At 47.6% G+C, this 23,137-nt stretch overlaps 1 protein-coding gene across 1 annotated transcript in view; it reads right to left on the reverse strand.

Annotated features, from left to right (window-relative positions):
* The window catches only part of VILL (villin like), a 57,882-nt gene extending 43,273 nt beyond the window's left edge, over positions 1–14,609 (reverse strand). The window contains exon 1 of the mRNA XM_048837470.2: positions 14,466–14,609. The gene's annotated coding sequence lies outside the window, so the exon portion shown is untranslated. The remainder of the gene's footprint in view (positions 1–14,465) is intronic.
* Positions 14,610–23,137: the final 8,528 nt, after the last annotated feature.

Consider the following 23,137-nt stretch of genomic DNA (forward strand, 5'->3'; position numbering starts at 1 on the left):
GGCACAACATGAGCAGGGGATCGTACCCACAAATGCACAATGAGGAGTTTGGAGCAGAACGCTGGCCCTGCCTACAAGTTGTCATGCTTCTTACAAAAAGAAAAGGAGTACTTGTGGCACCTTAGAGACTAACCAATTTATTTGAGCATGAGCTTTCGTGAGCTACAGCTCACTTCATCGGATGCATACCGTGGAAACTGCAGCAGACTTTATATACACACAGAGATCATGAAACAATACCTCCTCCCACCCCACTGTCCTGCTGGTAATAGCTTATCTAAAGTGATCATCAAGTTGGGCCATTTCCAGCACAAACCCAGGTTTTCTCACCCTCCACCCCCCCACACACAAACTCACTCTCCTGCTGGTAATAGCCCATCCAAAGTGACAACTCTCTTCACAATGTGCATGGTAATCAAGGTGGGCCATTTCCTGCACAAATCCAGGTTCTCTCACCCCCTCACCCCCCTCCAAAAACCACACACACAAACTCACTCTCCTGCTGGTAATAGCTCATCCAAAGTGATCACTCTCCTTACAATGTGCATGATAATCAAGGTGGGCCATTTCCAGCACAAATCCAGGTTCTCTCACCCCCGGGGCAGACAGGAGCTTCTGCTGTATGCAAAACCCAGGACTCTCCCCTCGCCCCCATTCTGCACTAACTCAACCTTCTTTTGTGTGAGTAAAACAAACGGCGATTCCCAGGAGAGAGATGGGGTAACGTTAAAAGCTATGGGACCTGATCTTCAGTGGGTGAAACTCGCCATAGCTCTATCGAATCCAGTGGAGCTACACCAATTTACATCTACTGAGGATCTGGCCCAAAGCTTGGACTTTTGGTTGGTGAAGCACAGATCCAAAGCGGGGGGGGGGGGGGGGGGAATAACGAATACCAGTGGGGACTGTGGTTCTCTTTAGGAAAAAAAAATAGCTCCAAGTCTTGCACTTGCACCCTTATGATTATGTCCATGTATCAAACGTCTTTCATTCCGGAGGCTCCCCAGTGTATAGACAGATCATTCACTTAATCCACCAGCTAATCAACCGTTCAGCATTGCAGAACAGTTTAAGCAGCAAGCAAACAGGGATACAAGAGCCAGTAGACACTGCAGGGGGAAGTTAGAATGCAATTTGGCCAGGGTACTGGGGCTAACCCCCCACTTATTTCAAGTAATACCTGAGCTGGAACATTGTAACAAACCCAGACACCTGTGAACTTTATTGCCATCATCGTTGTTATTCAGAACATCCAAGCAGCAGGAGGCAGAGAATGTAGATCCTCCTGCTCTGTAAGCACAGGCTACTACCATGGAGTTAAAACAAACGGTGTCGTATCAGTATAAGATCTATGACACGCAGGTGACCAGTTCTCAGGCTCTCCAGTAGATGGCAGTAGAATGCACATGCACCAGCCAATTCATTACTGTATTTACAATCTTTGGGACAAATTCTCCGCTCAATTAAGTTATTGGGGTTGAACAGGACTAACGCAGGGTATAATGTGGCTCACTGATTCTCCCTTTTCATTCATATGCCAAAGCACTGTGGTGGTGTCATTCTCTAGCTCCCAAATTGTGTTTGCTTACAACATAGTTAATTATTATATTAGTTTAAAAAAAAATACCTTGACTGCATTTTATTCTCTGCCTATCTTCCTGCTGAATGAAAGGCCTGCATTGACTACAGCCAGGCAGTCCTGCCCCGGTGTGCTTCCTGGTCTTTTGTTAAGCTGCATGTATTATATATCAGATCACAGAATATTGTTGTTGGATCTGAATTTGGCAGAGCATCAAATGTTTTACATTATAGGCCACAGAGCTCACAGCAGAACTCAGGTGTTTGGACAATATTCACTTCTCTTTAGCAAACGGGTTAGCTCAGAAGATCTCAGGCGTCAGCTGAGCTCAGATAATCAGCTTGAACTAGCATCCAGAAGCTTAGATGCTTATTAAAAACTATAATCCAAATCTCTGGTTTAAAACAAAAAGAAAAAGAGTACTAGTGGCACTTTAGAGACTAACCAATTTCTTTGAGCATAAGCTTTCGCGAGCTACAGCTCACTTCATCACGAAAGCTTATGCTCAAATAAATTGGTTAGTCTCTAAGTTGCCACTAGTCCTCCTTTTCTTTTTGCGAATACAGACTAACACGGCTGTTACTCTGAAACCTGGTTTAAAACAGTGATGCTTAATCTTTACCACACCAAGAACCTCCCTTCCTAAACTGAGCCCCTCTGTTATTCCCTGCTCACTGCCCCTATTAAGACCAGAGCAGACACAACCCCCTGGTCTAGAAATAGTGATGAGATAGCAACCTCACTGAAGATCAGCTGTTTTCATGAGATTTCAGGTTTATTTCTGCTTGTGGTCAGGCTTGAAATACCATGAAAACAACCTTCTGTCCTGGGGCTTGTCCTCACTAGTGATTTAATGTGAGTTGTAGTGTGAGTGTTCCCATTAACTCAACCCCTGTCCAGACACAAAAACCAGTTGCTTGTGTCTTGTCTTTGCCACAAGCAGGAAGTACGGAAACATTTATAAAGTTCTAGACATTTGGCTTAATTGTGAGGATTGAGGGAAGATGCAAGTTGGTTCTTACTGTATCCCAAACTGGTTTTGCCCAATGCTAGATGAAACGCAAACTGAGAACTGCATCCGACGAAGTGGGTATTCACCCACGAAAGCTTATGCTCCAATACGTCTTTTAGTCTATAAGGTGCCACAGGACTCTTTGCCGCTTTTACAGATCCAGACTAACACGGCTGCCCCTCTGAAACTGAGAAGAGACATGAGTAAACTCCACTAGGAAAAAGTATTCCTCATAAAGCCCTGAGCATTTTCACCTGTTCAGGGGCAAAAGCCAGTCACTGAGAAGGGCATGCATCGGATGAAGTGATCTGTAGCTCATGAAAGCTTATGCTCAAATAAATTTGTTAGTCTCTAAGGTGCCACAAGTACTCCTTTTCTTTTTGAGAAGGGCTGGTCACTTCTGCCACAGATATTGCAACCCCAGGCAATATCTTTGAGGACCACTGTATTCAATGTATTGATGTTTTCTGTGTGATTGTCTGCTGCGGAATGCACAAAGTGGGGGGCAAGTAGGGGCACGGGCCCCTCAATCAGTGGGGGCACAGAACCCCTCCAGGGCCAGGGCAGAGAGAGTGAGGGGGAGGGGGAGAACCAGCCCCTCTGGCTGCTGGGGGGCACAGAAAGTGCCCCTCCAAAAGCAGTGAAATTTTTATTCCTGTGAATGGCCTGGATTGTGTATGGGAGCAGGGGCTTACCACAGCTCCTACAGGAATGAAAAACAGTAGGGGGTAATGACCCCTGAGATCTTAAACAGCTCCAGAGCCGTTCCACCCCCTGGGCGATTTGCATGGGTTTTGAAGCCTAAGAAATGTAGAAAGGGCTTTTGGGGGCATAGAACGGCTGAATGGTTGGAGACTCAGGGACCGTCTTTTCATTCAGCAAACAGACAGGACCTTCTGTCCAAGGAAAGGCCCCCAGCCTTGAAGAAAGGGATGTTAGCCTACCAGACTCCCACTGTGGAGGATGGACAATTTCTGATCTGTGGAGTGAGCGTGTCAATGCTTTTCGTGCTTTATGTTTTATCCTGACGAAATACACTTTGCTGAGCAAGAGCTGCATGGTGACTGGTAACGGCTGGCGCACTGTTCATAGCCCTTGGAGAGAAAGCAATGCACAGGGACTGGTCGTGAGGCAGACTGGCTTGCTGGGGACACCACAATGTATGGTAGAGGGCTGTGCGGCCTTAAGCCCCCCGCAGCAGAGTGGAGTGGGACATGGGTCCTTGGCCAGAGACAGGTGACGTCTGGAGGCTCTGACCTGACTAGGCACTCCTGGCATGGATGATGGAGGAGGGATCCAGGTGCAGCTGGGACAGCTTCCTCACAGGCATATACAATCCCCACAGATGGGTGGCTTGTGTGAATGCACAGAGAGGAGACGTGTCCTGTAAACGCCACAGTGACAGTAGCAATGGCAGGAGGCTGGCGATACAAGTTGAAGAAATGGACTGTAGCAGAGAAGAGGGGATGGCCACCACAACCAGCTCCAGATTGCAAGGCAAGGGCTGGGAAGTTGAGTCACTCCCCCCTGAGCAGCACCAGTACACCCACCATCCAATAGCAGCTGTCCTTGGTCAACCCCAGCTCTTCTAAGTGGCGCAGGGATTGTTCAAGCATTGAGGGGCCAGCCATAAAAAGCAGAAGCAGATGAGAGTCTCCTCTTGCTCCGCCCACAGGAAGCTTCAGCCACTTGGCCAAAAATTCTGTTTTAGCCTCATTGTTCCACTGCCATTTGGCATAGTGAGCGGCACTCACCACCCCACCTACATACCAACAACCCCTGCAGATAGTAGAGAATAAGTAAATTCAACAGAAAATTGCAGAATACTTCTCGGGCTGAGGCCGCAGATTCTGGAAACCTTAATGCTCCTCCGGCCACTGCCTTGTTGGCCAACACACGGGGGATTGCATGGGCGACCGCCAGAATTAAACGTCTGAGCGGCTACAGCTTGAGCTAAACAGCCCAAACTCCTTAGCTGTGGGCTGCAGAAACTTGCATCCTCTGCCGATCAGCCCAGCGGGGGACCTGTAACGCACCCGTCTCAGCAGAGTACACTCCCATCGTACAACATCAGAACACAGCAGTACTCATCGCTGTGTGCGCCAGATTCAGTGCCTCCCTTGTGTGGGGGTGTGATTTTACTCCAGGAAGGAGCAGATGACTAACCTGTCAGGGTCACTCCCAAGAACGGGGAATAAATAACAGTTCAATGGACATGATGGCAGTGACTTTTTCATTTTGGGAGGCATATTACTTAGTAAAAACATAGAGACAGTCTCAAATCCTGGCACATTCTCCAGGGTTCATGGAATGCTGGGGGAATGAAAACCCCAGAAAGGTGTCTGGGCTTCATGTCAAACACCCAAAGAACAGTCTGAATTGACGGCGACTTGGCTTTTCTGTATTTCAACAGCATTCGGACAATAAGAGCCCCAAACAAAATGACTAACGTGCCGTAAAGTCTTAGGAAACTATGACATGGGCATGCTTTCTGACAGGCTGTGCCAATTTGAAAGCTAGGATTATAGGTAATATTTGAGTTGGTATTGGATATTCTTGTCTTCGGCTGTTGAACTGCTTACGCCCTGTCTATGCTGGTTGGCCACTTACCCTCGATCCTACACACACATATATGTGTTATGCACCTGAGCACTCCTATATAAATCAGAGTCTGCTGAATACACCGGTGCTGATGTCGAGTGAACCAGCCCCAGCCCGCGAGCACACTGTGGAGCACCGTCCCCCCTCAGACCACCCTCTTTGCGCCTCGTCTAGCTTTTAGCATGTCCCAGAAGGAGACAAAGCAGCCTGCAGTCCAAATGGAAATGTTCTGCACAAAAGTCCAGCAATGGGTTTGTCTGCTTTGTTTGGGGCTCTGGTCAATGTCTACTCCTGACTCGAACAACCATTCTTCCCCGAGGCTATTTTTTTTTGCCTGACCCCTTCAAAAAGAAAGCAGATACACAAAAAGGAGGGAGTACTTCTGGCACCTTAAAGACTAACAAATTTATTTGAGCATAAGCTTTCATGGGCTACAGCCCACTTCATCGGATGCATGCCATGTCTGTCTGTAACTGTACGAGTTTTTTCATGAAATTGATGGATTTCCACTCCATACGGCTAAATTCAGTGCCTTGCATAATGACAGGTTTCAGAGTAGCGGCCGTGTTAGTCTGTATCCGCAAAAAGAACAGGAGTATTTGTGGCACCTTAGAGACTAACAAATTTATTTGAGCATAAGCTTTCGTGGGCTACAGCTCACTTCATCGGATGTTGAGGAGGATGGTTGCAGGGGGTGGGAAAAGAGAAGGTACCTATATAATAGGCACCTTTTGGAGGCCTCATATCTTCTCCCACAGGCAAGGCAAATACTCACACCAAAGCACACTGGACCTCAACATACTCCCAAACCACACTGCAATGTGATGATTAAAGCTGGGCGAATAGACTTTTTTTGGCGGGGGGGGAAGGGGTGGTTTGCAGTATTTGCCAGTACAGCATTTCTTTGAATGAAAACTACAGATGATGGTATTTGTGACCCATTTTTCTGGCTTCCCGAAAACACTCCTATAGAAACATTTTTGTACATAAGATGTTTGAGGGAAAAGGTAAGAGCTGGAAATGTTCTTACAGATTGACACTAGACATGCTAATGTGGCCATTCTGAGGATCTGGAGAAGATTGGACACCATCCTGTCAGAAAGCAGGAACCCTACCATGTGACTTGGGTGATTCCCCATTGCACCAATAATGAGTTATAACTCGTGAATACTTGTAGCAATAGCCCTGGCCAATAGCCTGTGTTGTAGCCATTCTACAGGCTCAGAGGTGTTGGTAGCCACTATTCAGTATTGTCAAAGAATGAACCAACTATTAGCAGCCTGACCTAGTCTAGTCGTGAACAGACAAAGGAGCTATAGGTCTCAAATAACGAGTTTGCCCAGCTCTGGCAATCAGTGACATTGTGTGGAGACACCATACCATTAACCATCAGCATGTCCTGAAGCTGGCGAGGTAGAGCCCAGGGTGGAGCACAGGCCGGAGCGCAGCTGGGATGAGAGCACCAGTGACAAGGAGAGAAGCAGTTGATCCTCCCTGCAACCCAGGGAAGGAGGCAGAGAGACCATGCTCTCCTTGGTTGGGGGTTCCTCCCCATGACCATCCCTGCCCCTGGCCACCCACGCTCCCGGGGGATCTCTGGGCATGCTAGGCCCTTGTGGGGTGGTGACAAGTATCTGCAAGAAGTGACATGGGCTCTCCAGATGTCAAAGCAGACAGAAGCAGCAGACAAGGCTGGGGTGTGTTCAGAACAGGGACACATTTTTCTCTAGGCCTGCCTCTGACGAGATTGGCACTGAGAGCAACTGGCAAGAATCTGCCTTGTGCAAACTCTGTGTCAACATTTGTACTGGTGTGAGGACTCTCCAGGCCTTTTGCTGGGTGCATTGTTTTCAAATGCACAGAGAGATGAAGATTGACTTAACCTCTAATAAGGGTAGGGTAGCGGCCCCTTTGTGGCGTCTAATGAAGAGATTATTGATTCAGTAACAGGATACAGATCAGTTCCAGGGGAGCAGCAAACTCGGAGATGAATAAAGCTGCCAATTTATTATGAACAAATTTTTCCTTCTCTCGATTCCTTCCTACTCTGCTGTAATGGAACGGGGTCTGCCGAAGTACCCGGACTGAATCTGGAGGAAGAACTACATGGCACATTACAGGCTGGAAGAGTCACCCGAGTTATGCAGCAAGAAACACAACTGGATTCTTTTTAAGTCCACTTCCTCCTTTCCTCGGAAGCCATTCTGGTTAGAATTATTCCCAGCAGCCAGCCTAGGGGAAAAGGCTGTATCCCTCGACCACCTTGGTGAGATTTATTTGTGTATATTGTTACTGAGCCGAACAGCCAAAGGTTATTGCCACCCAGGGCTGAGCCATTCGGGAGTGCAGTGGGTGGGAGGGGGAGGGAGAGAGTGTGAGCATGAGCAAGTGCTTCCTGCTCACCGTGAATACACTAAGCCTCCTTCAGAAGCTCAAGCAGAGCCACATCCCTCTAAAACAAGGCATCATGGTCACAGCCAAAATAGAGGGCCTGGTTTTTCAGCCCCTGCCAATCTCACTGCCTTCCCCTGGAGCTGCGTGCGGTGGCCCCGCTGAAGATCAGGCTGTTAAAAGAGAGCAGGTGAAATAGTCCCACTAGAAGCAAGGCTGGGAAAAGGATTTCGAGTTACCCGAGCATAACGTCCCACAAGGCTTCTTCAAAAGGAAATGAGCCAAGTAACAAATAGGCAACAGCCAAGCTCTCTGCAGGCTGTATAAGATTTAACTTCATTTCTTTTATGCCGTTGGGGTTCTGCATTAAAATTAAAAGACATTTTGCACCACGCAGATCTCTGCTCTGGAGTTCCCCCTTCTAAACCATTCAAGGCCAGATTTTCAAAAGTGGCTTTTAATTTGGGGCTCCTCAAGGTGGGGGCCCAATTTAGGCACCCAGGTTTTAGCTGTAGTGTCTAGACAGCAAGCACCTAAATGGGTGGCCTGATTGTTAGAGGTACCGAGGCCGGATTGCTTGGTTCCTCTGCTTATCTGGATGTCTAAATATCGATTTAGGTAGTTATCGTCCCCCCGTGAAAGCAGGTAGGCCTCATCCTCAACTCTGCTCCCTTGACTTCACACAGCGGGCTGCAAAGACTGGGTCCATGCTGTTAGCTTTCAAATGGCAAACAGAGAGATTAATGAAAAGAAAAGGAGGACTTGTGGCACCTTAGAGACTAACCAATTTATTTGAGCATGAGCTTTCGTGAGCTACAGCACAGCTGTAGCTCACGAAAGCTCATGCTCAAATAAATTGGTTAGTCTCTAAGGTGCCACAAGTCCTCCTTTTCTTTTTGCGAATACAGACTAACACGGCTGTTACTCTGAAAAGAGAGATTAATGTTTATTCCAACTCTCGAACTTAGCTCAGAATGAGTTCATCAGACATTCCAGAGGCGAGGGCTGGCAGTTCTATAGGGCTGCCCATTTCTCGCTGAAGAGCTGGTGCATGGCTGAGGTCACAGGTGAAACGAGCTGGGACACTGGTGTTGAAATTCCCGCACGGCTCGTAACAGGTGTCCGTCTCTGGCCAGGAGAGGCAGTTTTAGTCAGGACTCAGGTGCACGGCCGTCGCTGCAGAGGGAAGCTCGCCCTTTGTCTGGTTATCATACCCTTGGACGCAGCGTGGTCACACACAACAGAACGAAAGTAGCAGCACGACTGGCGAGAGATAAGCAGCTGCCGACCAACCAGATCCAACTCCCGCTCCTTCCAGTCGCTTTCATGCAGCATGGGGAGGATCTAAGCTCTGAGGTCCCCAAAACAGAGCCAGACTTCAAGGTGATCTTCCCCTGGGAGATTATTACCAGCACCCTGCAGGGGCACGGTCAGTGCCAGCCGTGTGGTAGAGGTTTATCCTGTCGTCTCTGACCGTGCTGTAGGGAACATCCAGAGAGCTGCTGGCAACAGTGTCACCCCTCACCAATGCATATATCCTGTTACTAACTGGGAGCGCTCTGTAAGCCATCGGCAGCACGCGATACATACATTGCACCCTCCGTGCTGTATCCACAGAGGAGATGAGTTCGCTACAGCTCTCGGCGCATCGATTTAATCCTTTAGCTCAAAGCGCAGAGCCTCATGGTCCTAGCTCTGGGACTCCCGCATGCAACAGGTGGGGACAGTCCAGCAGTGCAGGGGCAGTGCAGAGCGTGCCACTCGCCTCGGTAACAGCAGCTGAGTTGTTATGGTCGTCGGTGCCGAGCTGGGGTTACAGCAATGCCCCGTGCTGATTCAATGGGATGGTTTGCACCAGGCGAGCAAGTGGGTGCAGAAGGCCTGACCCCAGCCCCTCCTCTCCCCTCCCCTCTCCTAGTACTAACCAGTGGATTTGAATGAGCACAAGGAGGGTGGAATAAATTAACCTTCACAAAGGAATGGAGTAAGTGATGCTCCACCAAGAGTGACGGGAGCAGGGAAGGAATGGGTCCTCCCTGAGACAGTATCACCTAGGAAGCTCCAGTCACGTTGGTCTCGTTGGGGCGGGGAGCAATTTATACTTTGCCCCTTACCCCGGGCTCAGCCTAGTGACCCAGTTTAACCCATGAAGGATGAGGGGTCTGAAACAACCTGCCACCAACACAGCTTTACAGGAAAAGACCAGTTTGGGCTCATTAACAGCAAGGGGTATTTTGTTTCTCCCTGTACCTTGCAGGCCGAGCAGACCCAGTATCCTGTCCAAACACACGACTCTGCCAAAAAGGCTCCTGTCTGTGCACCGGCAGGACCGCAACACTGAGTGATGCAGAAAAGGAGCGTCTGGTCCAGGAGTACAGGATTAACCACACACATCAGTGTTATTTCACCACCCACTGGAATGCAGCCACCTCTGGGGCTGAACATGGCAGCTGTTCCGCCAGAAGACGGCCGCACAATATAAGAATTTAGGAGAGGAAATAAAGATACAAGATGAAAAAGTCAGCCTCCATCAACAGTTACCGCATAGTACTACACACCTTGGTTTTGTTATCTCCAATTCCACTGCATGGCAAAGACTGAATTTTAATGTTGATGCGTGTGTGCACACCCGTGGCTAAAATAGGATAGACACACTCATAGCTATAGATATATGCCTGTATGTAGGGTGACAAGATGTACTGTTTTTAAAGAGACAGTCCAGTTTTTTGGGACTTTTTCTTACATATGCACCTATTATCCCCCATCCCCTGTCCCGTTTTTTCACAGTTGCTATCTGGTCACCCTACCTGTACGTATCTTATTTAAATGCTGATGAAACCTTAACAACACACATTCCCTACTGGGAGATAGCTATAGATATCTACTGTCTAGCTAACATATAGCTCCATAGAATCCAGCTTCTAGGGAGGCATATGTTGTATCATGTCTGGTTGCTTTCAGAAGAGCTGTTTTAAAAAAACAGGAGCCAGAAGCCTAGACTTCATGCTCATGACATGCCAAAGGAGCATATTTAGGCTGTGGGGGCCTGAAGCTCGAAACACATTCCACTGTAAAGGCCCAGGACGGATGGCGCTCAAACATACAATTTAGCATCCCCAATATATCAAATCTCTTTGAGGTGGGTAGAGAGCAGCAGAGAAGCTTGTTATTACACAACAAAGTGCTGAGCCAGGAGAATGAGAGCGAGAATGAAGGGCAAAAAATCCCAGGAAGGGAAGTTGTTTTGAAGGCACTTGGCCTGAATAGTCCCATACAGGCCATGGAAGTAATCACATTGTTTTGTGCTGGAAACAGGATGTGCCTATGAGCCGTGAAAATCATAGAATCATAGAATCATAGAATATAAGGGTTGGAAGGGACCCCAGAAGGTCATCTAGTTCAACCCCCTGCTCGAAGCAGGACCAATTCCCAGTTAAATCATCCCACCCAGGGCTTTGTCAAGCCTGACCTTAAAAACCTCTAAGGAAGGAGATTCTACCACCTCCCTAGGTAACGCATTCCAGTGTTTCACCACCCTCTTAGTGAAAAAGTTTTTCCTAATATCCAATCTAAACCTCCCCCACTGCAACTTGAGACCATTACTCCTCGTTCTGTCATCTGCTACCATTGAGAACAGTCTAGAGCCATCCTCTTTGGAACCCCCTTTCAGGTAGTTGAAAGCAGCTATCAAATCCCCCCTCATTCTTCTCTTCTGCAGGCTAAACAATCCCAGCTCCCTCAGCCTCTCCTCATAACTCATGTGTTCCAGACCCCTAATCATTTTTGTTGCCCTTCGCTGGACTCTCTCCAATTTATCCACATCCTTCTTGAAGTGTGGGGCCCAAAACTGGACACAGTACTCCAGATGAGGCCTCACCAATGTCGAATAGAGGAGAACGATCACGTCCCTCGATCTGCTCGCTATGCCCCTACTTATACATCCCAAAATGCCATTGGCCTTCTTGGCAACAAGGGCACACTGCTGACTCATATCCAGCTTCTCGTCCACGGTCATCACTGGTATGTGTCTCCTATTTGCCACTAACCCCATCTCCTGGGGGGGGGGAAGGTTATGGGGCTCCACGGGACTAGGGGGAGATGTGTTTTTGTGTGAGAGTGTCAGGTATGGATTCCTCTGTGACTGAGGGTGATGGAAGGGCATGTATGTGGGTGGCTGTCGGGTCAGGAAGGGGATGTGAAACCCTGGGATAAGAGATGCTCTCTAACTAGAATTGGGACCAAGCCATGAAGTTTGGATCCCAATATGGATCTGAATGTCCCCGAAAGCTGGATTCAATGTTCCAGTTTGGGCTTCGTCTCCAGTGACCATCCAGAACACTAAGAAGATCACTGCAAATGCTGAAGCGTGAGGTATACACTGTGCTCGTCTCTTGATGCGCTAACTCCCATAACCTGGGAGTGAGTGTTACTTTCCCGAGAGTAAGAAAGGGGCATCTGGGGCAAGATGGCAGTGAGAGCCAGTAGAGAATCTATTAGTAAGCTGGAAACGATGCAATTGGGTGAACTCTCTGTGAGGAGATGAACACAGCAAGTTCTGCTGGGAAAATTAATGGATATTGAGAAGTCAGATTTTAGAGGGCTGCAAAATGTAATGGAACAGTAGGGCCAAATCTACATGACAATTACAGGTCCCCTGCTATTGTGTATGCAGCATAAAGAGCCAAGACAGTGCAACCTTCCGGCTTCGTTCCTTCCTCCACATGTAATGTTCTGTCTCATCAAGCACTTTCTGAAAGTAGAGTTCTTCAAGGGCTTGTCTACACTCAGAAAAATTAATCAAAATACACTAAAGATGTGAATTTAAGGTGGATTGATTAAACTGCATTAAACCCCCATGTGGACATTCTTATTCAGGCTAATTTGGTTTAGCTTACAAAGTGAATTAAGATAAAAACTTATTAATTCTGAATAAGAATGTCCACATGGGGGTTTAATGCAGATTAACCAACCCACTTTAAATTCACACCTTCAGTTACTTTGGATTAATTTTTCTGAATATCCCCAAGTAGACAAACCCTAAGTTCCTGTACGTGATTGCACAATATCCCCCCATTATGGGAATCTATTTATTGTAACACCCAATATGGCATTTTATGACACGGATGCTCCATAGACTTGGTGAAAGTGTGGCCCTCCCATTTTGGTAGCAGATAAGACCTTAATCATGTCCCTGAACTGTGGTAAAATGTAGGACTGTCCACTTCACTGGACAGGACGCTTCGGAAGTATGGTGTGAACACGGACACAATCCAGCTTCATTGCACCCAATGGGAGCTGGGCAGGCAGCACTGGCTAGGCCCCAACCACATAGGACAGAGCCCCCGTCAGGAACCAGCTGCATTTGAACCAGGCCACCTAACGTGGTTAATGGCGCAGCACAGATGGATGCTTAAGTGGCCACTTCTCCGGAGGTGGCTGTGGATCCGTGCACTAGCAGGTCTGGAGACGGACACCCTCTCTCCGCAGCACAGATACCATGTGGGCAATAGCCACAAAACCTTCTTTTTACCACCGCTCCCCTCCTGCCTGGAGCACTGCCTTCTTCCCTCCTCAGGTGCCTGCCTCAGAACAAACCTAGTGGCTCTGCCTCAAAGCATGGCAAGAGGCCGCCATTCCCATTTGGGAAGCCTTAGCAACAGTTGCCACAAAGTCCTTCTTAGCAAATAATGTCATGAGACCTACATCATTGCTGGCGGGAGGGGAAGGGGGGAGGGGAGGAAGGCAGCTTGTTTGTGCAAAGTCAAAACAGGCTCACCTGCCTTTGCTGAGTGCCCGCAGCAAGGCATGGAAATACAGGCAATGGTTTTGTGGTCTGGATTGGGCTCTCCGGTACTGCCCACGTACTTTGAAAGCAAGCAGCATCCACCATACAGTGGATCCCAACGGGAAAGGCCTTGTAAAACCCCCAGGGAATGCTAGGAAGGAGGCTGCTCCTAGCAGTGACCTACTGCCACATCCTTTGCAAGGTCGGAGCCACACCTAGCTACTCTGTGTAAAGACAGCATAGAGCTTCATCACGGTGTAGTTCCACTCCCCACAGAGCAAGTTTGCTTCAGTTACCGTAGGCTTTGTTTGCATCTTTCGCCAGTATATTGCTTAAGGAATGCAAATCTCCCACAGATGCTAATTCACATGGTTTCTCCTTCACATTATTAATGTCATGTCCCTAGGAGACGTGCCTAAGAAAAATACCAGCAAATAAGGCTGAAGCTGAACTCCATTACAGACCAATTTCTCCTTAGTGTAATTTGCCTCTCAAATGAACAGGGCGAACTTGGGAGGTAACAAAGCACAAACAGATTACATACAACAGAGCCTTTGCTTCCTTTTAAGCAGCAAACTGCTGCGTATTCAGACTTTTAGCAGATCTATACTGATGAGGCCATGAGAATAGTGTGTTCTGTTGATCTAGACCATCCAGATCATTTGTTTTTGCCCTCCCGTGTAACAACGGGACGAAAAATTCAACCTTAAACAAATTCCCACTCAGCAGAAAGTCAAATGAGGGGTGTCAAACAAAACAGAGTTGATTACGTGTTGCATGAAAATAAAGGCAAGCCTGGGGTGATAACCAGTCCAAAAGCCTATGTTTCCTCAGAGCAGAGGTGTTAGGCAGATTTGCCAGATTCTCAGAAATCTGAGACGAAAGGTTTGTGTGTGCATGAAATTCTCAGTCCAGACCCTTCAGTTGTGTAAATGGAGCTACCCTGGTTGACATCAGCTGAGGATCTGGCCCCATTTTTGTTTTAAATACAACTGATAAGACATTGACAGGGCTTTGTTCTCCCACGCAGTTGGAGTGCTCATGCCGCAGCTTCGACATTTAGAAATGAAATGAAGAGGATTAAAAAAGAAGCTTACCTTGCTATAAAGTGTGAGGTCTCCTCAAAGTTTCTGCCTTTCCAGCTACACCCACAAGCTGCGTTCTCACCCCTTCGGCAAGCTAGAGTCAGACACTGTTTGCTGCTCCGCCACCTCTGTCAGCAGGGGAACTGCAGAAATCAGTAATTTAATACTGTACTTAACTACAGGGAACCTCCTCCTAAGAGATCACACCCATTCCCTTCAATGAGACTTGCTAAGAGACAGACCCAGGAAGCCACGTGCTTCTACCCAAGGTTTTCTGGGCTCATTGTCAGGGCTCAGCAGACACTGGCTTTTCTGTAATATCCATGTTACAAATTCAATGGGCATTAATGATTACAAGCTGCTTTGCTAGAGAGCTGTTTTGCTGGCATTTACAGAGTGGGTGTTGGATTTTTTTCATAGGTTTATGGGGGCAGTGGAATGCAGTGATGTTTGGATGACATGGTCACATGACAGAGCATCAGATCATCCAACAAGGCTGACCCGCTGTAAAATAACTTGCCAGGCCCCATCCTGCTCAATTTCCCCATCTCCTAGCCACATCCCGCCAGCCTGTAACTTCTCTCCTCAGTCCATGGTGCACAAGCAGGGAACTGCTGGAGCTGATGGGCAGAAGCTCTGACTGGCATCTCAGAGGTGGATCATTGAATAATTTAAATTGTAAACGCCTATGTCCAGGAACCATGCTCGGGCTTATCCATGAAAAGTCAAAGGTGCTCCTGGAGGTCAATATTTAATATGATGGAAGGTAGCAGCATCCATTAGCCTTTCTCCATCTTACTTCCTCATCTGTAAAATGGAAATAGGACCGCCCTTCCTCTCAGAAGTGTGGTGAGATCCATATGAGAGCCATACAAGCACCCTAAGGGCACACAGCTCTTAGAGACCGGTAACAAACCTATGGTCAATTCATCCTGCCTGTTAGGCTTTCACTGATTTGTTCTTTGCAGTATTCCTAGCCCTTTAGGGTTGACCCACACCCACCACTATGGGCCAGACCCTCAGCTAGTATGCATTGGCCTGACAGCAATGGAACTACACCGACCCAGACCATCTAAGGGTCTTGCCCACAGATGTTTATTTTTAAAGGTCATTTGAAAGACTGACACATTTCAGAGACCACAGCACATAACGCCGTAGGAACAGGAATTCATTTGCTAACCTGACCCCAAATTAACGCAAAGCTCCTTAGTTTCTGACTATTACATCTCATTTTCCATTTAGTAATGGCTCCAGTTCGGTTGTGAGGGTTCTATCTTCAGCCCTTACAAAATAAGACCTGTACAAATCTTTATGTCAGACCTTAATAATGGTTACATTATACTGGTGGTGGCATACAGGGATGTGGGAAAGGCCTTTTGTGGTCACTAGAACGCACATTATCTGTGAAACTTTAGACACCGGTGCACAAATTTTTGGACACAGCGTAACCTTCCTGTTGCCCTTCACATAAAGTAGTGCAGGGTTTTATTTTAAGTGGAGCATTGGGTATTCATTTCTCAAAGTAGCCCCATATCTTTTAGTGGGACAGTGAGGAAAAGCCTGGTCTTGCGGTTTTCTCCTAGGGCAGTAGATTTGGGTTCTATTTCTGGCTCTGTGACCTGGGGCAGTCTTCAAACGTGGCCTCTGATTTTAGGTAGACCAGTTTCTGGGTGCCCTGCTTGGCACACATGGGGCAGCTCTTCAGGGATACAGAGCTCCGGTCAGCAATTAGTCAGTGGGTGTGTTACTGAGGCAGAGAATATTACAGATCCTGGATCATTAGTTCAAGTGATGGAGATTCATACTTCTAGCTCCGGTTCAGTCTCTAATCTGTCAGCCAAGATAGTGGCCACTACATGAATGGGGTCCTGTCTGGAATTTGAGCCACTGTGGGGCTTGGGATGAGCATCGCCTTCCAGGAGAATGTAATCCACTGGTGAACGTGTGTTGTCTCCCCCCTGTGCCCAATCCACAGAGGATTTGGCTCTGTTACAGTTCCCGGTGCAAAGCCTGCTTTTACTTCAAGCTCGAGAGACTTGCGCTTTTCATTCTGAAGGTCCTCTGTCCAGGCCTGGTGTACTGGTTAGGAACAGTGGCTGTCACAGCCCCACAACTCCAGCTGAAGTCCACGGAAACTGGGGACACTCAGCCCCTCTGAAAGGCAGCCCATTAGGGATGAAAGTTGGGCACCCAACATTAAAGAACACTTTTGAAAATTTGGTCCATTCTCTGTGGTAACATGAGGTTGAATTTGTTAATATTTACATGTGCTTAGGGCCAAATCCTACTCATTGACATGGGTGTAAATCAGGAATGCATTCATTGGCTTCCATGCTCCCATCAATGTGGGGAGAAAGCAGACTTTGGCTTTTGAAAACCTAGCTGGAAGGTGCTGTAGAAGATCCAAGTGTTATGGGGTACAACACGATGGGTGTGCACAAGATCTCCCACGTGGCTGTAGGATGGTGTTTAAACTCACACACCTGCCATGCCCTAAACCACCCCCATGCCAGCTCAGTGTGAGATGTGTGCTGTACATGTGTGATTTGGGTTGAGTTTGATCCAACCTGCAACACCTGAGCCTTCTGGCCAGAGGGTAATCCTTCTTAGAACCACCCTCTAAGACCTCCATGTTCCAGGCTGTCGTGGGATAACCTCAGGTTCTTATTTTGAATTGAGTTTAGACTGGAGGACATCAGGGTGAAAACCAGAAGTGCCATTAAACTGCATTTCTGGCACTCAATGTCACATACCCAGTGACCACACAGCCTTGATTTGCTCATCACTGGAGAGGAGGAGTGAATATACACCATATTCTCCCAGTGAGGTTGTGGCCTTTACCCTCAACCACACCACTGCCTACTTCACTGAAGATCTGTTGGAAGGGGCAGGGACAATCCCTCCTTTCTGGATGCTCTGTTAAACGAACAGAAGTGCCCAGGCAATAGGGATAGATGGGCAGGTTGGCTACAATGGATCTACATGGACACACACCAACTGAAGGTGGTCTGCTCGCTTGCTTGTGCATAAGCCTGTCTACACAGGCAACCTAACCTCTCCAGGGACTGGGTCATGCCAGAATAGTACCCTGACCCATATTCTAACATCGGTTACTCTTGGCCACCTAGCTGGGAGCAAGCCTAAAGTCTGGCAGTAATACGGCTTAACCATACAGTTTGGTTCCATCCATCCAGACAAGATCAAGCTAGGTAATAAGAAGGATAGGCGAGTACTGCCTTTAACCAGGAGATTATGGCGGGCAGGGAGGGCTTTGTACCCTACTGTATATAGGGCTGCCTCCCCCCAGTCTTTGTCATGTCTCTTCAGCTCTGGATGAGCCTAATGGGCCTGACTTAGAGTGATGCTGAATGGTAACAGCAGGTGCTCAGCACGTTTGAAAACCAGGTCCAGTCTCATCAGATCCAGCTCACAAGGGTGACTCATGCTTGCGTCACTTGTGCTAACGATGGGGGTACTGCTCCCCACTGCTCAGCAGGGAACCGCATGCACAGTGCATGGGCCAGCATGCTCTTTAGCGATAGAGCTGGTCTGAAAATGTGCTTTCCCCACTGAAAATTTAAATAAAAATAAAATAAAAAATAATCTTCTATATTTTCCATGGGAAAAAAATTGATTTTTTGGTAGACAATCCACACCTGAAATATTTTGATTCTGAAATGCTATCCTGGTGCCTCATGGGGGTGGTAGGATGGGTGCCTCATACTCCCTTTCTCTTCACTAGACTGGGTGCCTTAGTTGGACTTCATCTCCCATGATGCATCATGGTCTCCCCCTTATCGTGAGAGGAGGTACAGTGTAGTTGCATCATGGCAGTCTCTGACTGTGGTGCATTATGGGAGATAAAGTCTGATTGGGGCAACTGGCCCAGAGAGAAGAATGCGGAAACTGAACTACAGCTCCCGTGAGGCATCATGGTGGGATAGCTGAAACAAAGCATTTCAACATTTGGCTAAGACATTTCAATTTTTGGATTTTTTTTTAAATGAAAATTCAAATTTTTCCACAGAAAGAAATTTTGATGAAAAATTTAATTCAGTCAACCCCCCCAGTTTCCCAGCAAAGAACAGTTTTGATGGACACATTTTGAGCAGCCCTCTGGACAATACTAAGGAACGGCTTCTGAGATGAAGCTGCATTGATGGAGGAGGAGTGTTTTAGGGCCAAATCCTGAGTTTCTTAGTCAGTTCGTACTCAGTCCTTTCTGAGCCAAAACTCCCATGAAAACCAAGAAAGAAATGAGCCTCTAGTGTCTGTGCATATCAGTGGTAATTAGCCCAAGTAGGGATGGATCGAGTACTAACCTGGGGACTGAGCCCCGCTGCCTTCAGGGTATGTTTTGCTGGAGTAAGGAATTGGCCCACTGAGCACAGTGATAGTTACTTCACTCTCTAGCAATGTTTGTACATGGAACAGCTTGGCAGGTGAGAACCCTCTCTGGAAACAGCAGCTGTCCTGGAGTTCTTTTGTGCGAATGGATGGCATACTGGTATGTAGCTGCCTCTGGCTGGCAATTGTGTTCCGGTTAATGGTTAACACGACTGCACAAAATGGAACTGCCTTGAAATGAATAACATGCCCACAAGACTATGGGCTGAATGCTCCATTGCCTAGACTCCTCGTTACCTTGATGTAATCCCATACCTTGAGCAGCCCATAATACTAATAGTCAACTACCATACAGAAGCAGCCTCACTTCACCCGACAGCACAGCTGTTTGCAGTCGTGTCATGTGGCCAGGCTGATGCTAGCGGTGGGTAATCATTAATACTTTACCTCCTGTGGCATCTTTCATGCAAGGAACTCAAAGTTCTTTTGCAAATATTAACTGTGACTCCTCGCACCTGGTGAAGGAAGGAAATGCCCCACCCGAGCTGAGGCCCAGAGGTTCAAGCCACATTGTCAGAAATGGACTCTGATTTTGGATGCTTTTGTTTTTGGGTGTCCAGCTTGAGAAACTGAAGGCTTGATTTGCAGATCGGCTGAAGTACGTGGGAGCAGCGGGGGCTCAAGCACCTCTAAAATCAGCCCCATTGGGGTTTACAGGTGGGTACCCCAAAAACTGCGGCGGTCAAACTTTTCAAAATTCAGGCCTAGGAGACGTGCTTGAAGTTGCACAGTGAGTTAGTGGTAGAGGGCTGGGAGCAGAACCCAGGATTCCTGACTCGGTCTCCTGCTCTACTCACTAGGCACTCGGATGTTGCCTCAGAAATGACCGAGCTGACCTCAGATCCTTGAGAGGAATCTGAGGTTGCCATTTGGGCACCTCTATCAGAAATTGTTAGGCTCAGCTGCATTAACTTCTTTGGGGGCTTTCCATCCCCCAAGCAAAACTCTCTGCATTCCAGAGTCCCGGGATGGGGAGGGAATGGAACTGGTCCTGCCTGAATCTGTACCTTCAAAAGTCCCTGGGAGTTACCTGCATAAGCCTGGTGTCAAGGTTCCTCCCCCACTCTGAACTCTAGGGTACAGATGTGGGGACCTGCATGAAAAACCTCCTAAGCTTATCTTTACCAGCTTAGGTCAAAACTTCCCCAAGGTACAAAATATTCCACCTGTTGTCCTTGGACTGGCCGCTACCACCACCAAACTAATACTGGTTACTGGGGAAGAGCTGTTTGGACGCGTCCTTCCCCCCAAAATACTTCCCAAAACCTTGCACCCCACTTCCTGGACAAGGTTTGGTAAAAAGCCTCACCAATTTGCCTAGGTGACTACAGACCCAGCCCCTTGGATCTTAAGAACAATGAACAATCCTCCCAACACTTGCACCCCCCCTTTCCTGGGAAATGTTGGATAAAAAGCCTCACCAATTTGCATAGGTGACCACAGACCCAAATCCTTGGATCTGAGAACAATAAAAAAGCATTCAGTTTTTTACAAGAAGACTTTTAATAAAAAATAGAAGTAAATAGAAATAAAGAAATCCCCCCTGTAAAATCAGGATGGTAGATATCTTACAGGGTAATTAGATTCAAAAACATAGAGAACCCCTCTAGGCAAAACCTTAAGTTACAAAAAGATACACAGACAGAAATAGTTATTCTATTCAGCACAATTCTTTTCTCAGCCATTTAAAGAAATCATAATCTAACACATACCTAGCTAGATTACTTACTAAAAGTTCTAAGACTCCATTCCTGGTCTATCCCCGGCAAAGACCCAGCATACAGACAGACCCAGACCCTTTGTTTCTCTCCCTCCTCCCAGCTTTTGAAAATATCTTGTCTCCTCATTGGTCATTTTGGTCAGGTGCCAGCGAGGTTACCTTTAGCTTCTTAACCCTTTACAGGTGAGAGGAGCTTTCCCCTGGCCAGGAGGGATTTCAAAGGGGTTTACCCTTCCCTTTATATTTATGACACCTGGGTATAGCAAACCCGCTAAGATCAAAGCTGGGACCACCACGCACAATTGCTGTTGCAGTCAGACTCTCCTGGAGGGCCAGTCAATGTGGAGGAGGAGGAGGAGAAAGAAGGTGTACTGAACAGCACAGGAGGGCTTGCAAAGCTTTTAACTATGTATTTGATACAATCTAACTGGACAACTGAGGCTGAAACTCCTAGTTGGGTGGAGTGCCCTGTCGGGGTGCGAGGGATGCGTTTTCCTACAGAGACTGGCCCTGTGCAATGGTCAGTGCTTAGCTAAGGAGTGAAGTGCTCTGCACCAGTGCAAAGCGTTCACTGAAAGCAGAAGGATCCACTCCTGAGCTTGTTTTGTACCACCGGGTTTTTTTCCCCCCTTAGAGCATTCCCACCGTTGTGGTTGGAGAGTCAGATCTGTGAGGAGCAAGCTTGCAAATGGATGTCACACAGGAATGTGCAGGCTCCCACTGAAGACTTGGCAGGATGCCTGGCCCTTTTTTCAAACCAGTTTTTCTTGTGTGTCTTCCTCAAAGTGTTTATAACCTTCAGGGAAAGTCACTTTCCATTCAGGTCTGCCCTTGTCTAAGTCTTCAAAGTTATCAGGATTCATGCTGCACGAGGCGAGATTCTGCTTAAAGGTGTCTGTGAGGCATTTTCGTTGACCACGCCTATTGTGCTTTCCAAGTTTCAGCTTGCCAAAGAAAACACTTACCAAACACACAATGAGGGACATTAAACTAGAGGTAGAAGCCATAGTAGAGTGTAAACAGACAGCAACTGTGCAGCCAACGTGACAAAGGAGAGATGGAAAGAATTCTGGTTTCACTCCAATGTCCAAACTAGAAGGGAGTAAGATATTTCCTTGGGAAACTTTCCATGTTAAGACCAATGAGGAAAAAACAAACCCAAACCTTGGGCGAGAGGGATGGAAGGTTGGCTCTGTGGTTTGGCCACTAGCCTGGACTTGGGAGACCTGGTTCATGTTCCAGTTCCACCACAGACTTCCTGTGTGACCTTGGGCAAGCCTCTTAGCCTCTCTGTGCCTCAGTTCCTGATCTGTACAATGGGGATAATAGCCCTGCCCTGAATCATAGGGGTGCTGTGAACAAATACATTAAAAATGGTGAGGTGCTCTTATACTACAGTGATGGGACCACATAAGCACCTTAGGCAGACAGCTAGACAGGGACCGACCTTAGACAGATTCATGCTAGTTATATTTTAGGCTGAAAAGAGCAAATCCTTTAATGACTAAAATGTCACATAGGAACTAATGGGCTACAATTATACAGGGCCATAGAAACTGCCATACCAAAGCTAGTCTTACAAACTGTATCCAATGGTGGCCAACGTAGGACACTTTAGAAGCAAACCTAATCCTCATTCTGTAATGCACCCAATTTTTCAATATTACCCCATGAAGGGGAAATTTCCTCCTGACTCCAGTTTCCCTGAAGCATGATGGTTTCCATAACCTTGATGAGTTTCTTCCTAATTAACATACCTGCACGTGCTATTCTTACACAGCTAATCCTCATAACCCGCATGCCTCAGGAATAGGGTGACCAGATGTCCTGATTTTACAGGGACAGTCCCGATATTTGGGGCTTTTTCTTATATAGGCTCCTATTACCCACCCCCCGTCCTGATTTTTCACACCTGCTATCTGGTCACCCTGCTCAGGAAGGTCGCTCGTGCTGCTTGCACTGTAGGTGTGAATCCATGCTGCTGTGCGGCTCTCTGCTTGCTCACTGTTTACTCACTTGCACTGCAGCCAGATATTAGCAAGTGCAGAGAGCAGGCAAGAGATTCAGGCAGGGAGAACGATGTGGCGTTTGTCAGTAATCCAGTTCTGGTTTTATATGCAGCCAAATTGAGACTGTCGCACTCAGAGTCCCCGGAGCCTGCTCCCATTAGAGTCAAGGAGACTTTTACCCCAGGTCACTACATAAAAGCCACCATCAGACACATGGTCTCTTCTGCACTCCATTGGGAGTGAATGGGGAGCGGGGAATTGGAGTCCTTTCCTCCCATGGAAATCAGGGCTTGGGCATTCTGTGTCTTAACAGTCGTTCACTGCAGAAGAGAGCTCTCCTGTGAGCCAGAGCAGGTAGAAAAAGCGTGTTTTCTACAAGACAGCTAGAATTCCCCATTGCGCTACCTGATGGGCCTGACCCTTGTGGGGAGCTCCTGGGAGGTACGGATGCCAGTGGGCCTTCAGAATTTGGCAGGAGTGAGAAGGGATTGAGGTGCTGCCCAGTGACCTTCGAGGCAGCAGAGGCTAGGTGTCACTGTCTTGAATTT

This window comes from Caretta caretta, chromosome 2, assembly GCF_965140235.1.
Source record: "Caretta caretta isolate rCarCar2 chromosome 2, rCarCar1.hap1, whole genome shotgun sequence".
Classification (NCBI taxonomy): domain Eukaryota; kingdom Metazoa; phylum Chordata; order Testudines; family Cheloniidae; genus Caretta; species Caretta caretta.